Source organism: Aedes aegypti, chromosome 3 (genome assembly GCF_002204515.2).
Source record: "Aedes aegypti strain LVP_AGWG chromosome 3, AaegL5.0 Primary Assembly, whole genome shotgun sequence".
Taxonomy (NCBI): Eukaryota; Metazoa; Arthropoda; class Insecta; order Diptera; family Culicidae; genus Aedes; species Aedes aegypti.
Genome location: NC_035109.1, coordinates 337,870,018 through 337,885,121, shown reverse-complemented (window position 1 = coordinate 337,885,121; position 15,104 = coordinate 337,870,018). Strand labels below are relative to the sequence as shown.

At 36.7% G+C, this 15,104-nt stretch overlaps 1 protein-coding gene across 2 annotated transcripts in view; it reads left to right on the top strand.

The window, feature by feature from the left end:
- LOC5575535 (myosin-IB) overlaps positions 1-15,104 on the top strand; it is a 146,612-nt gene that overhangs the window by 81,101 nt on the left and 50,407 nt on the right. Inside the window, exon 1 of one of the 2 annotated variants that reach the window (XM_021852952.1) lies at positions 9,288-9,468. The exons of the other annotated variant lie outside the window; for it this stretch is intronic. The gene's annotated coding sequence lies outside the window, so the exon portion shown is untranslated. Of the gene's footprint in view, positions 1-9,287; positions 9,469-15,104 lie in introns of those variants that run through there. 2 annotated transcript variants of the gene reach the window in all.

Here is a 15,104-nt window from a genome sequence, read left to right as displayed (position 1 = left end):
GTAGCATCAAGGGGACGAATTAAACCTCGGATTACGGTACCTTTTATATGAGGTACATGTGTAGCTGCAACACCGAATTAAAGCGGTGATGGCGCCAAGCTGGTTGGTCCCGTTCGTCTCCAAATTTGTTGTTTGAATGTTTCATCAAGTTGGGGAAGTAAGTTCGATGCATGCAGTCGGCGGTACATTTAGCGACTTTACCAGAGCATGCTGCATGCTGAATTACCAGTTGCAGTTCTGGCAAAGTGCATGGCACACTTTTTGAATGCAGTGCACCAGAACCAAGCGCTCACCATGGAGCTTATTGCTTACGTATTATCCATAATTCTATTTCGCCATCACAGCAAGCGACGCTCGGCTCACGCAGCAAATAACGCTGTATCTAAGTAACCGTTGTCGTGGTCATGATTCTGGACACAGATATCTTAGAATATTACTTTGTTTAAAGCAAGTATAGACCGTAGACAATTTCACGGAAAGCGACTCCGGCTAAACGACGTTTATGGCTGCTCGCATAGACGATGGCGCCTAGGAAGCCTGAAGCTAAGTCAACAGTAGAAGATAATCTGTACCTGATGACAGTTGTTATGGAGTGAACAAACCATAAATTGATAGCCTTGAACGTAACTAATTTCTCAGCAAATGCTGCTGTGTAGAGGTTTGATGGTTCAGCTAAGCGTGATCAATCTAACTGTAGCACAATTGCTACATTCTGTATGTTTGATCGCTTTTCATTTTATTTTAATGAACGTCCATTATCATAAGTAAATTAATCTAAATTATTGTTTTCATTATCAATCTAATTACATTTTTACTTCTTTTTCTACAGGTATGATGCCACGCCAATGCGACTGAAGTAAGCGCAGATTCGCGTCATTAATTGAGACCGGATTTATTGTGAGGTAAAATCCACCTTTCTTAAGCCCAAAATTTGTCATTTAAAACGACAAAAATAAATCTCAGACACTTACATGACCAAGTTGATCGACGGATTCAAGAACCACAACTTCCATCGCACATGGCAATCCAATCAGTTTGAACCAAACATCAATCTTCGAATTATCTGCGCATCCGAATGGAATAAGACAGATTTATAGTCGCCTTCCTTGGCACATGGACGCGTGACGCGATTTATTTGCCCGGTCGTCATATGGTTGGATATCCATAAAAATGTGTTTTTTTCACTGCCAATGGCACGCTTCCGGTCATCAATGTGGCAAACCGGGAATGGCGTCAGATGTTAGTACTTGCACTTGCTTACACGATGTACGCATTTCCTTATTCGCTTGGTGGTAGTTGTTCGGCACGGGTCACACAGGCGAATCGTGTGGCCTTGGCAAGAAAGCAGAAGTTTCGCATTAGAACCGAACCGGCAGTTGTTATATGGCCAGATGTAGTTCCAAGCAGGGCCGTACATTTTCATTTCATTGAAAGCATTTTCAGTCCCCAACTGACTGAGTCAAGCTTGCCTTTCAATTGAAACTCTACTGTTTCGTTTCAATCCGACGAACCTTTCCTTTCATCGCAGCAAGCATAGTCTCTCATCTCTTTCGTACTGCTTGTGCGTCGCGCGTCATAAATCGGAGCCTCACCGCAGCGATCTGGTCTTTCAATCGGTAGTCCCTAACTTTAGGAGCAGATTAATTCAAATGACCGACGTGGTGGCCCGTATAGTTTCTCTATCTTAATTAATTACTCAACAAGTTACATAATTACATTGCAAGAAATAGGTAAAATGCAATTTGAAACATTTTGATAGATTTCAATGAAATTAAATGAAACGAAATTCTTACTCTTTCATTTCACCTTTCTTGTTCGTTGCTTTCAATTCGGATAACGAAACGAATGAGTGTGGAACGAAGAACGAAGCGACGCAGTTGTTCGTCACCATCGAGACGATACAACCAAGCCTTCGTGTTTCACAAAATGCTTTCGAAAATGCCCAGCCCTGGTTCCAAGATACGTCTTTATTGACGCAAATGTCTTTCAATGTAAATTCAGTTGACTTTATCAATGAGCCACATCGTGTACAACTACGCTATATAGCAAACGTTGGGGCAAATGTGCCACCCGTGCTTTTTATTGAAACAACAAAATATATATTTTCTCGCAGAGTTTAACAATATGTTCCCTTATACATAGTTCCGAATATATCGGCTTTTATATAAACAACCATATTTCAGTAGTTTTCAAATAGGTTCAATCATAAACATATTTTACTAATGTACGGTACATCGTAAATATTTGGTTTGACCACCAAAGATAATGGACAGGGGAGGTCCTTCCTTCGAAATACATAAGCATCGACGATGAGTCTGAGATATCTACATACTCAATCATGTCAATATGCACCATCTCCAAATATTTGCCTTTCATAGATTTTTCCCCTTATTTTTAAGCTTTTCTTGATAGTTTGCTCTGAAATTTGTCTTGTCTGATCTAGCTAAATTTGGCTACAAATATGTAACTTTACCTTGAATATTCGAACTCTGTTCTCCAAGTGTCCAAATGTTGAGAAATAAGCAATGATTAAAATAATAATACGATTTATTCTGCTACTTTTCTCCTAGTATCAGTTAACCGAATGTCGTTTCAGCTAACGTCAATAGCTCTAATGCAAATACCCCGAGTAACCCTTTTCCTCGAATGACCCAATGGGTTAAGAAGGGTGAATTCTTTATTTGGTTAGCGATTCTTTCGAGTTCCATCGACCTCGGCATTTTTGGCAATACAGGTCTGACTCAATTATCCGGCGAGAGAACTCGATTACCCAGAGTATGTTTTTGATGTTCTCGTTTTTTTCAGTTTTTATCCATACATTTGAGATAATTTAGTATTGCAATATACAATATGAATGGTTTAGCCGTTTTAGACGTAGGTAAGAAATGGGGGATTTGAAAAGGGGTTTTTTGTGTATGCTGATCATGTTTTTTTCCTTCTTAAGACCCCCAATGTTCTTAGAAATAATTTCTGGCTACGCCACTGCATCATATATAAAAAACAACGAAAAAAATAATATTCAAGTGCTTTGATAGCGAACTATTCTTATAATTGGTAGTTGGCCGACGAGCCACTCGTGACGCTCATATCACTATTGTTCGAAATTGACGTTTGCTCACTACCGCCACCTAGTTCGCGGTTGGCCAAATGAAGTACAGGTCGAACTCGATTATCCGGAGTATCGATTTTTTTTCACTCCGTATAATCGAATCCTCCGGATAATCGAATCATTATGAAAAAAATTGAAATGTTCGATAAAAGAACTTAAATAGTATCTTTTTTTGTTGTTTTATTTATATGATGTGGTGGCGTAGCTAGAAATTATTTTCAGGAACAGTAGGAGTCTTTATAAGAAATTTTTTTTAATAGTATACAGGCCATCCGGAAAAAAGATTTATTTACTACATACAATTCTATCTCATAATCTTGATAAGGAAGAATGTTCAAGTTTTTGGCAAAATTGTTAGAAGGTCAAAGTAATCCGAAAGGTAAACAGTATAGCTCGTAATTTTGTCACTTGGTGGCGGTAGTGAGCATGTTGAATGAATAATTTTTAGCTAGTTCTGTTTTGTGATTATAATGAGAAAGCAAGTTCGAGTCTTCAACAAAGCTGATTACACAGCCAAAGAAATCCGAACGTCACTGACGTTACTGAGTTCCAAGTTTGCGAAGAAAACCAACTTTCACTCCGATTCTTCAACACTTTGTCGAGATATGTAACATCAACTTATGGAGGGTTGACTGTTGATAATTCTCATGATTTAATAAGATAGCATGTTGTTCAAATAGCCTTTGGCATTTGGAAGTGATCGAGATCAGAATCATATTTAGTTAATTCAGGTGTTATCTATTGAATATTCAAGTGTTTCAGATCTGATGCATCTTTTAAGGATTCGGGTATGTTTTACTTCATGTGCGAGTGATTCATGGCTGACGCACATCATATTCAAATTATTTAAGTCAGAACTCTTCATATCCAAGCGATTAATGTAGTGATTAATGTCTGATACTCTTTATAACCATGTGTTTCAGACTTGATTCGCTTCATAATGAAGTAATTCAGGTTTGATTTTCTTAATATTAAATAAATCATACCAGATTCACTCCATGTTCAAGTGGCTCATGATTTTCATATTCAAGTGGTTTGATCGTTTGGTTTGGTTCGTTTCATATCCAAATGATTCACGTCTGATTCGTTTTATTTTCAAGTAATTCAGGATTGATTCATCTCATATTCAAATGATTAATTTCCAAGTTATTCAATTCGCTCCATATTCAAGTGATTCATACCTGATTGACTTCATATTCATCACCTGAGATTCACCTTATGTTCAATTGATTTAAGTGGTTCATGTCTGTTTCACTTCATTTTCATGTGTTTCACGCTTGATTCACTTTATGTGAAAGTGATTCATATCCGATTCACATATTCAAATGATCCAGGATTGATTCACTTCATATTCAACACGCAGAATAAAACTGTTGTGTTGATCTTAAAAACGCAGTCATTAAATACAACCTATTATGTATCCATTGAGTTTATGCATTTATTTTTTTGTTTCAATGCAGGCTTATTCATAAAACAACAAAATTTCGAGTAGAAATAATTTGTTCTGCTCTATTTTAATTTTAATTGGTTTTATTTGTTGATTAACAAAATTTAAGCATTATTGAATCAAAAACGTTGAATGGTGAAATGAAAACTGTTGTCATTTTATGTTTGCGAAAAATTTGGTGAATCAATATCCATGAAGAATAGTTGGAAAATCTTTTTCTTCGCTGTCTTAGGAGGAAATATTCATATCTAAAAAGGGAAAAAAAAAGATTATCAACAGTGCAGGTAAATTGCGAAGGATTTATCGAAAATGTGAAAAAATATCATTCTAATCATTTTTAGAACTTTTGAACTCGAAGCCAAATCAGATAATTCAGGATCGATAGTGATAGTATTTGGAATTCAAAAAAAAAAAAAAATGCATCGCTCCAAACTTCTTCTTTAGCCTTTACAATAATTTCCTCTGCGTGAAGTGATTTAGGATTGATTTACTCCATATTTTAGTGATTTATGCCGGATTCACTTGATATTCAAGTGAGCCAGGTCTGAATTACTTCATATTCACCTGTTACAAGTACAAAATACTTTATATTCAAATAATTAGGTTGTTTAGATTTGTTTTACTGCATTTTCCAGTTGATCAGGTATGATTCACTTTATGTTCATGCAGTTTAGGGTTGATTCACTTCATTTTCAAGTGAATCATGTCTGATTCACTTTGTGGGCTTCATAGCCGTGTGGTTAGTGTCACCAGGCAATTAGCCACATCGTGCTAAGAAGTGTGGGTTCGATTCCAGCCTCGGGCGAAAAGCTTCGTGAGGAATGTTTTCCGACTGTGCCACTAGGTGTTGCATGCTAGTCGGTTGTCTAGTGTGGTGCTTCCTTCAAAGGGCAAAATGCCCACTGGAAGTATTAACGTGTCGTTGTCTTTTTCAGAAAAAAAAATCAAGTGTTTCAGTTACGATTGACTGCATTTTCTAGAGATTCAGGGCTGATTTACTTCATATTAGAGAAACATTATTTGAGTGATTCAGGTCTGATTCATTCATTTACAAGCGATTCATGTCTGATTTACTCTATATTCAAGTGTATAATGTTTGATTTAATTTATATTTTAGTCGTTCGGGTCTAATTTGCTTCAGGAATTCAATACTGATTTACTTCATTTTCATGTGATTCAGCTTTGATTTACTTCATTTTCAAGTTATGTTTTAATTACTTCAGTTTTTAAATTATTCTTTTCAAAATCTCTTCATAATCGAGACTGATTCGCTATATTTAAATGTTTCAGGTCTGTCATTCTTCATATTTAAGAATTAAATTGAATCAGATTCACTTCATATACAGGTGATTTAAGTCTGATTCGCTCTATATTCAAGTGATTCAGAACTGATTCACTTCATAGTCAAGTGATTCATGTTAGATTCTCTCCACATCCAAGTGATTCGTGTCAGATTCTTTGCTTATTCAAGTGCATCAGGTCTGATTCACTTTATAGGCACTTTATTTACGTTATTCAGGTCTGAATTACTTCATATTCAAGTGATTCAAGTCTGATTTATTTCAAGTTTATGTTATTCTTTTTTTCTGCATTTTCCAGTGATTCATGTCTTCTAATGATTCAGGTCTGATTCACTTTATATTTAAATAATTTAAGACTGATACACTTAATATTAAAGAGATTGGATATTCAAGACTCCAATTTTCTATCTTATCTGGATCAGAAAATATAACCAGCTTGAAATCCTTAATTTTATTTGCTTACTAGTGGCACTGACTGAATTTTTTTCCCATCTTTTCAAACTCGGTTTTATTCGGGTTTTTCTTACATTCTTTCGGGTCGGGTTCGGGCTCACACAGCGAAATTTTTTCGGATTCGGGTCGGGTCCGAGTTTGCTTTTCGATTATTATCTCGAGTTCGGGACGGGTCCGGGTTTGAAGAAATAAAATAAGTCGGGTACGGGTCGGGTTCGGGTTTGAAAAATGTTAAACCCGACCATCACTAGTAATTATACAAGCTATCAATGTTTTTCGGCGACCAACAAATAGTTGCCATCCATCCACAGTACTGTCAAAAATATCGTACTGATGAGTTGCCGTTTTACTAACTTAATTTGAGACCCAACTTAACCTTTCAGTGATATCCATACTCTATCACCATCAGTGCACTGGTGATGGAATAAACCAGCATGATGATGATGGTATACATAATAATCTGAGTTGTATTGCAGTCGGCCAGTCGAAATCAGCAACTTTTAAGTCTTGATAGTGACAGTGAGCAACTCTGGTGGCCCGTGGTACTGAAAAATATGTTATTTTGGATGATATTTGAGTTAGTCCTATTTTTTTAAGCTATTTTCTTTTCAAATGGCTTATGAAAAGATGAGAAACTAACATCATGAGGCTAAATTTGGTGGGTTTGATAAGCGTTGGACAATGTTGAAGAACAATTTTCTTAAGTAGTAAGGGGTCATGCACAAATTACGTCACGCTCCGACGGGAGGGAGGGGGTCAAGCCAAGCGTGACAAGCCTTACAAAAATTTCTGAGGACTCATACAAAAAATAACGACAAAGGGGGGGGGGTCAAAACAGTTGAAATTTAGCGTGACATAATTTGTGTACCAACCCTAAGTAGTTTGCTGGAGTAAAATAAAAAAAATGCTGAAGTTAACCGGTTAAAAGAAATGATTAAATGAATTAGTCATAAATAGCGTCATTACCGTGATGCATCATTACCCGGACACTTAAGCAACACCAAAAGTTCAAACGCTACTTTAAGTATGTTTCTGCCAGATCTAGTATAAGTGTTATTATTATTCACATAGATAAACGTCTAAACTTTGAATCATGGACAAAAAATATAATTAAAAATGCAAGTTAAACACGAAAAACGTTAAATTAATTAAGCATGTCGTGTTCTTAAATCCGGACACATGCACCGAATTGCCGGACGCTTTTGAATCGAAATCCGGACAGAAGCGTTTGGGTAGACAATACATATGAAAAACTAATAAAAGACACATAACTTAAACCTACAATCTTCAATATAATAGAATTTGATGTATTCGTAAGCTTAAACATACATGGAAGGCCAAAACGTTGAGTAAAATTACTATTGTTTTACCTGCACTCCTGCCAACAGCCTGCATTTTGGGTTCACTGAAATGATCATCAATATTTATACTTTTCCTGCGTAACTCTTTTGTCTGGTAATTAGTTACACTTTTTGTTCTGTTATTATACAGTTTTGTTTCAATTCACAATGAATTGTTTTCCAAAAGCTCGATAAATATAAGGTTTTTACGAAACGTCCGGGTTTATGATCACTGGCCTATAAATCCGGACAGTGTTCGAGGCAGCCTATTTTCACATCACAAATGCTTTTTTGCACAAATGTTCCCACTTTTTCGTGCACTACACATTAAAACTATCATTCCGAACACTTTTCAGACACAGACAATATTCAAATTGTATGATTAATTAGCTTCAACGTCAGTCGAGAGTAGCTGACGTTCTTGTCGAAAACTCTTCACCAATGGATTCGATGCTCTGGAGAAACGACGTTCAACTGGTGCTGCTTATTTGTTTTTATTTTTTATATTTAATTGCAAAGGATTACTAGATGGAACAATGAACTAAAATGGAGAGCAATATTGAAAGCTATGAATGAAGCCTACATTTATTGTTTGATTTCATATTTAGTTTGATAAATACAATCAGAGTGTCCGGATATTGGTACCGTCCGGATTTTGATTCACCACGGTATTATTGTTTCTACTCTTCCCAGAATGCATAATGAATGTGTCACAAAAGTCAATGAAATTTGGTTAACCGACCGCTAAAACAAATCACATTCACAATCAAAAAGAATGTTTGTTTGTGTGATTTTCCTCTGGTAAAAGCAAAGCGAAAAGGAATCAATATTTGTCACATTCTGAGAGTGATAATATTATTGGTAATTCATACAGATAACGACCTACGCGCCACTGATAAGAGTGCGAGTGCCTGCAAAGGGGTAACACCATAGTTCGTGTTTCTGTAAGGATTAACACTGTACGTAAACCAAAGATAAACGGACGTAACACTTGGCACGATTTCCTTTAAAATCTATCGCCGACTTAACACCATCATCATTTGATAGCCATGTTGTACAACATATGGTTATGTGCAAAAAGCCCTGAAAAGGCGCTAGTGCTATGCGTCAAATCAAAGGAAAACAATGTGTGCACCTCTCAGACTTCTTTTAAGAGCTGGTGTTTTTCAAAGTAACATTCTGGGCCCAATATTATACAATATTTTCACATCTGACTTACCTGAGGGAAATCAAAAATCTTTGTTTGCGGATGACACAGGCCTCTCCGCCAAAGGACGAAGATTTAGTGTCATCTGTAGAAGATTGCAAAAAAGTTTGGATATTTTTTCTTCATACTTGCAAAAATGGAAGATTTCTTCTAATGCTTTTAAAACTCATCTTATAATATTCCACATTAAATATAAGCGTTACATTTTAAAGCTTCAAGTATCATTTAAAGCATGGTCGATGAAAATTTTAAAAGTTTACGCCTGTTTGTCTGTGGCTCAACATTTAAAAGCCCCTCGATTCGTGGACTGATAGGGATTCACTCCCCCAAACCCACAGGTACCCCGGTTCTGTGCCACCGGTACCTATATTTACTGGGTGCTTCAACGGGTAGCTGATAACGGCTTCGACCACTGACTGATAGCAAACTCACGGTCGCGTTATTGGCAAAAAATAAATGCTTTCGGACGACACAGTTCCCCAGTTGATTTCGAAGAAGAACCACCGTTTGCCCACAGCTGGAATTGCGGAAGTGACTTTTCCAAGGGGGGTTTGGTTGACTTTCGACCTGTCCGGTTGCCATTGAAAATCGAGGCAGTTAACTAGTTCAAGGTGAGTGTCAGTATGCGCAAAGGCACATCGGAAGCGTCTTCAATTTGTGGGTTTTGAATTTTCATTTCCTGGGTGTGGAATATCGATAAGTAATGGTGATTGAAGGAAAGATTTTCAACGGTGATGTGATGATGTGGCAGTTTGTCAGTGAAAATGATAAATTTCGCAGTGAAACACACGATAATGGAACTCATCCACAATGAAATGAGTCATAACAGTGAAGTTACCTGAGCACTTTTGCATCGGTAATGCGTATATTGATGTTAATCAACAATATTTCATTAACATCAGCCCGGCCGGTGTTATGCAAATGATCTCAACAGTGGCTTTACACACCTTTACTGCTTCGTTGGTCAGACACAGAGTTGCATTTCTCCGCAGCCGTAAGTTTGGATGATGTCAATCTGGTCGCCGTTAAAAGAAGCAATTCTTGATGCTGTGATCATTGGATCAAAACAACTGGGGAGATGAATCATCGACCGGTTTGTGCGGTCAGCTAGAGCTTTTCGTCTGTGTATTTTTGTCAAATTACCCTAATGAATCATAATAATCTGACTTGACCTCGGAAGTGTTGTAATAAGGGGCCATCCAACCAATGTGAGTTTCGAGAATGTGAAAAAATCTATACCAAATGGTGTACAATAATTTGAGAAGAAAAGTTAGGACTGAATCAAGAATCAGCAAGAATATTTAACAGAATATGCCCATTAATTTCATATTTACTTAACGAAAATACGAAAAAAAATTCAATAGATAGCCTTCTCTTAAAAAAAAAAAAAATAAAGATAACAGTTAGATTTAATAACTCATGCTATTCCTAGAAGAGATTCTGTTACACTGAAACATTAAAAAAAAATCACTCATCTTGAGGAGTTAAGCACCCTGAATTGCTTGCTCTATTGATTGGCAATCGGTCATGGGCAGTAAAATGTTTGTCTTTACTTTTACCCAGTCTTATCTGTATCGAAGAATGGTGACACTGGCCGGGCACGAGTTTGATTAGCTAATATCGGCAATCATTCGCAGGTGCCAATTAGCGTCAAGTGCTGATAATAATAAACGACAAAGTCTATTCAGAATGGTCGAAAAACAAATTTCTGCTATAGATGATCTTGTGCGTTTCTGCTCTGAATTCCAAAACCCCCTGGAATGTAGGCCTTTGAATCTTCAAGTGCACCCCAAAATATTTTGAAAGACATGCATGCGCATAGACGTTCAGGTAAAATAACAGTATGCTCTGTTGATATTGATGGATGTACAAGAACATCCTGGAAGAAATGTCGTAACGTTCACAAACGTGGACACAAACGTTCAGAAAAATAGATGGCATAATTTATTCATTTCAACGAATAATCTAGCTCATCTAATAACATTTTAAAACATAGGTTGTTACGTCTACGGGTGTAATCATGTAACTATATATAGATGCAACCATTTTGATCCGAGCTAGTCCAAATTTGTAGGGGCTATCCAGTGGCTTTTAAAGAGCCCGCAGAGGTCCCAGGTAATACCAAGAATTAGGAAAATCGCAGGAGTTGCCAAAAAATCACGAGAGTTGCCATAGAGTTTGAATTAGACTACACTGTAATCTCAATTAACAAACTATATCGGGAGTTTGTAAATTTAATTGGTTCGTAAAACGAGGTTTGCCTTTCGAGTTTATTTGTAATCAATTGATTTCTATCATTTCGAGAAATTATGGTTTTTAAGTATCCTAAGCATATTATTGATTTATTTTATACTTAATTCGGCTAAAATGTGAGCAAGATAAGGTCTTCCAAGAATTCCTCGGAATTTGAGCATATGATTCTACACGTATGAAATCTATTCATCATTCCAAATAGAAGAATATCTCACAATTCAGAATCCTGGAAAATTTTTATACTTTGAACTTTGATATTGATATGATGTATATTGATCCTAATTGTATCGAAGTCGGCCTGTAGAAATCAGCAAATTTTAAGCGTTTAAGGTGACAGCGAGCAATTCTGCTTTGAAGAACCTTTTCTTTCGTCAAGATCCCCGTTTGGGTAGCTAATTTAGTACAACAGGTAGTCTAGTTTATACACAAACGTCCTGGAACAAATACCTTCAATCTACCAGTGTAATGAGAAATCTCTTTTCAAATGTCACAGACTATTGACCATTCAAGTAAACGGAGTATTGTATATTGATTATTATTAATATTGCATAGACTCTTAACCCTTCAGTATTGAATTGATTTGTACGGATGTTCTTGGTACTCCATGGACTCCATCGAATATAGATCTATGAATTTCTAAGTGTAATAAGCGGTCTATTGAATGATTTTGATTATTACAAAGACCCTTAGCCATGCACATAAGCAAACGGAATATTGTTTTGATCAATACCGAGCTATTAACATTATAAGGACTCCATGGAATACAGGATTTGAGATCTACACGTGTAAGTAGTTGTATGAAAATTGTTTCGAATTTTGGCATATAGGGAAGGTGTCCCAGTTATGGCCATAGTGGTTCCCTATTTCGCCTATTTTTGGCAATAATATATAGGATATATCTTGATGTTAAAACATCAAAACGATTGAAAATGTGAAAGTTACTGAAATTTCACATATGGCCAAATAGGGAACCACTATGACCATAACTGGTACACTTTCCCTAGTTATAACTTTCCTATAACTCTGTATACTTATAGAGTTTTAATTTTATTCGTACAGATGTTTTTGATCCTCCAAGGACTTGATAGAATGCAGGGCATAGAATCTACAGCGGCATACACTGTATATTTATGTTTTATTTTACTATGACAAAGTCTCTGAATCCTTCTTCTGAGTAAATGGAGTATTGTTATGATATATACGGATATTCTTGGTCCTCGAAGAAGCTGTAGGATCTATAAGCGTAGCTAGTGATATATTAATAGTTTCAAAATATTTCTTTCATAAAAGTAAAATATTGTATGAAGAGCACCCTCAATTTATTCAGCATAATAACATGTCGTAACCAGGACATGTAACGCTTTACGAACAATAAGTTATTACGCTGATAGATCTTCTAGATCTTATAGACTGTCTTTTCAGAAGTTCTGGAATGACTTAGAACTTCCGTTGCATTACCAAGATTCGCAGTTATATTCTTCAAATATTTCTGAGCATGTATCATGGTACCATATTCAAAATTCTTCAATTTGTAGAATATTATGCTCGTTGATTTGCAGAACTATTTCCATCTACTATTCATAAATACTTTAAAGATATCGTAGGCTACGAAATTCAGTCGATTGTTAATGGTTTCAGTCAAAATACCTTATATTCCATGAGTGAAAATTTACATCATAGACTAATCCAATTGCCTGCGTAGTAGTGCAATGTTGACAAAATGTTCTTTGTTTGCTGTGAGAACTGTCACAATATTGCTTTTGTTTGGTGTGAGATAGTAACAATAAAAAAAATTGCTACTAAGCATCCATTTCCTTGTTGGACTGACGTTGACCCAAAGCTCAAAAAACGTCAAACAAACATCGAAAGGTTTTCATTCTGTGGAAATCGACATGTGTAAGATTGGTCGTGCGTTGGTATTAGTGACACTTTGCTTGTAGACCTCTATATGAGAAAACGGAGAGACGATCTTTGTTTTTGTTTACTTTTCCAGCTTTTGACAGTTCTAGATCGTCCTAGAGTTGTCGAAATAGTTCCGCAGTTTAAGCGTTAAGAATGGTTGCATCGGTTTGAAACATAATTACCGATCATTTTGAACCTCCGCTTCCTTTTCCATTTTACCTACAGTTCACCTATGAGAAACACTTCTATGTGAAAAATCATGGAATTTTAGCTGTTATGTTAGTTGGCAGAAGAGTTTCTAAATTGGCCATTTGGTTCCTATCGGAATCTATCACCGAGTGTCCAAAAATGGTCAGAAGGTTGTTTAATCACTTCTGCGATAAAAATCATGAATTTTGAGCCGTCAAAAGGTATCATACATACATGATATTCTGGCACTCTCGTGTAAAAGTTTGGGTAAACTTACTTAAAAACATACAAAAGTGTTTTGTCTATATATCTGTGATTACACGTCCAATTGAAACTCTCTATGGCGCATTCGAAAGACAATGAGTTATTCTTACTTCGTAGGTTTTTAGCATTAGCATAAGCATTGATGACCGTACAATTCGTAGTTGCTACTCCGTGATTGACCAGAATAATCGAAGTTGCTCAAGGAACTAACAGATGTAGCTTGGGAGTAGCTTTCCATCTTCAATGTACACTTTTGAGAACCCCAAACATTATAAAGTCAATCACGGCACCGGCCACGTCCTTACGGTCATCGGGGAAATTAAGGATAATTAATCCCAAGTAATATTAGCAGCTGAAGAATGGTATATTAAACTGAAATAAGCCTAAGAGTGATTTGTTCAACTCTTGTTCAACAAAAATGTTTGTTGAGATGTGACATACAATGACTAGAGACCGAGATCACCTCTGCAGCACCATAGTTCTCACAGGAAGGAATTTGTTAGTGGAGAGAGTTTAAAAGCTACATAAACAGGATGCACCTTGGTAAGTGATGCAATTCATGTAGCCTCAGTTCAAAAAGTCACACATAAAACAGTAGAGACAACATGAACCTATTGTAAGTCGAAAAGGTGTTTCTTTAATAACAAGAAATAGGTAGAAGGATAGATGTTATGTCAAACATGAACAAGAGTTCAATGATGTTTTCAGGTATTCAACAATGTGCTTTGGAGTGATTCTTCTCAGAATTACTACAGTTAACTCTCCCTTACTTGATATTCCGTATCTCGATATCGAGCTAGAGAACCATAGTAAAAGGTGGTTTTCATCAGAGTGTCGTATTTCTCATGTATACCTAAATGAGCTAGTGTGCCATGCGATATCCCATATCGCAGCTCACAGATTATGTGAGACACGAGATGCAGATACGTACAAAATATATCTTAGTGAGCGAGTCTCATGAGACATCTCGTGAGGCTCGTCACATGCGCTTACTTGGAGTACTTTTTTGCAGTTATGTTTGCCTAGTACAACAGCTCCACGGAAGCATACGGCTTCGGTCTATGCCTATGCTTCTTTGGTGGCCAGCACAAGTTTTTCAATTCAAATGCTAGAATCTTAACCGCGTTGAACCGCGTCAGTGCTTACAGGCAGTTTAATCCATGATTTGATCCCTTTCCCCTGCTTTTGGAACCTTTGGCAGCGAGTCTCAAATGCACTGTCACATTGAGATTTTCTCATGAGACGGCACATGAGCCAGTGCAGATGTGATCGTTTGAGCTAGTACATTGCTACATGAGATCTAAAAAAATGTGTCTCACCATAGCACGTGCTCAAGCGCGCGGTTATTTTTGTGCGCTCATGGCAAGCTGATCTCAAGCTCTTGATGTGAAGCGCGTATACATGATGTCTGGTTTTCATGGCTAACTCGATGGTCTCGTAGTTGCACTGATTTTGTGTTCTGTAAGTCGATACCTCCCTAACTCGATGGTCCCTTCAATATCGAGTAAGGGAGAGTTGACTGCATGTTAATTTCTTCATGAATTATTTTCGTACTTCTCAGTGGTTTCTTCAAGATCTTCCCACGGAAAATCATTCCCAGACGTTCTGATCCTACCAGATTTTTTTTCCAGAAATCTCT